This window comes from Cebus imitator, unplaced genomic scaffold (genome assembly GCF_001604975.1).
Source record: "Cebus imitator isolate Cc_AM_T3 unplaced genomic scaffold, Cebus_imitator-1.0 Scaffold124, whole genome shotgun sequence".
Classification (NCBI taxonomy): domain Eukaryota; kingdom Metazoa; phylum Chordata; class Mammalia; order Primates; family Cebidae; genus Cebus; species Cebus imitator.
The window spans coordinates 4,617,111-4,618,736 of NW_016107439.1; positions in this window are offsets into that span (position 1 = coordinate 4,617,111).

Consider the following 1,626-nt stretch of genomic DNA (forward strand, 5'->3'; position numbering starts at 1 on the left):
TGATCCACCCGCCTCGGCCTCCCAAAGTGCTGGGATTACAGGCTTGAGCCACCGCGCCCGGCCTTGGTTAAATATGTTGGTGTGAAAATTCTTTAAGCACTAGACCAATGCAAAAGACTTTTGTAGAGGACATTGGACCTGTGAGTCATTCTATAAACATTTATGATCATCTATTATAGGTCATACTCTATGATGGGCATAAGAAAAAATAGGATGAGAATACGTGAATTCTTTTAGTGCTCATAGTCTAATGCAAAAGATGAGCAGGTAATTATGGTGCAGAACAAGTGCTGAAGGAGAGGCATGAACAAAATGCTGTGCTTAGAAAATGAAGTGGCACCCAAGGATTCCTTAGGAAGATATGAAATCAGCATACAGGCTGGTTGAGCTTTCCAAGATATTAAAGTTAAAAAACAAACCTCAAAGAGCTCACCTGGAAGGGCTGAAAAAGCTGGTGCTGGAGAGGCAGGGGAGGGTGAAAGTGCTGGACGTGGGGATGGTTAATGGGTACAAAAAGTAGTTACAAATCGTGAATAAGGGCCAGGTGCAGTGGCTCACGCTTGTAATCCCAGCACTTTGGGAGGCTGAAGCAGGTGGAACACTTGAGGTCAGGAGTTCGAGACCAGCCTGGCCAACATAGTGAAACCCCATCTCTACTAAAAATACAAAAGTTAGCTGGGCATGGTGGCATGCACCTGTAGTTCCAGTTACCAGGGAGGCTGAGACAGAAGAATCGCTTGAACCTGGGAGATGGAGGTTGCAGTGAGCCAAGATCACCCTATTGCATTCTGGCCTGGGCAACAGAGTAAGACTGTCTAAAAAAAAAAAATTGAATAAGACTTAGAATTTTTTAGCACAACGGGGTGACTATAATCAATAATAATAATTTAATTGTACATTTTTAAATAACTAAAAGAGTATAATTGCATTGTAACACAAAGGATACTTGAGGGGATACCCCATTTATTATGATTATTACACATTGTATCCCTATATCAAAGTATTTTATGTATCCCAGAAATACACACCTACTATGTGCCCACAAAAATTAAAAATTAAAAATTAAAAAAGGAAAAAAATAAATAAATAAAACACTCCAAGAGAAAGCAAGATCTCCCCCTAGTGTTTAGATAGATAATAGCACTTTGACTTTCCAACGCAGTGCTAACACTGAAGAACGAACCTTGGATTTTTAAAAATATATTTTTTTAAATAAACATCTCGCTTTCAATATCACCAATAGAAAAAGTAGACACAGTCAATTACTAACAAAAATGCACACAAATTCAATAGCGAAATGCCCTTGAAGAGAGAGATGGCATCTCACACCAGGGAGGTGTTTATATAAAAACCTGTTAGCTGGCGTGCATTAATCAGGCTTAAGGAATCTAAAAGATAAGGCATTCAATCTCTGTAGATATTAATATTCTAAGTGGCTATTAGTTTCGATGAACAGTATAGTTAGCGACACTTCCCCCTCCCACTTCTCACTCTCACCTCTGAGTTAACTGGGTATCAGTTTGCTGACTATTCAAACTGTTGAATGCAGTGAAAGATCAGGAAGTATGCCAAAACAGCCCTGTGAAATAACTGTCACAAAGACAGGCAAACAGGAACTAGACGACA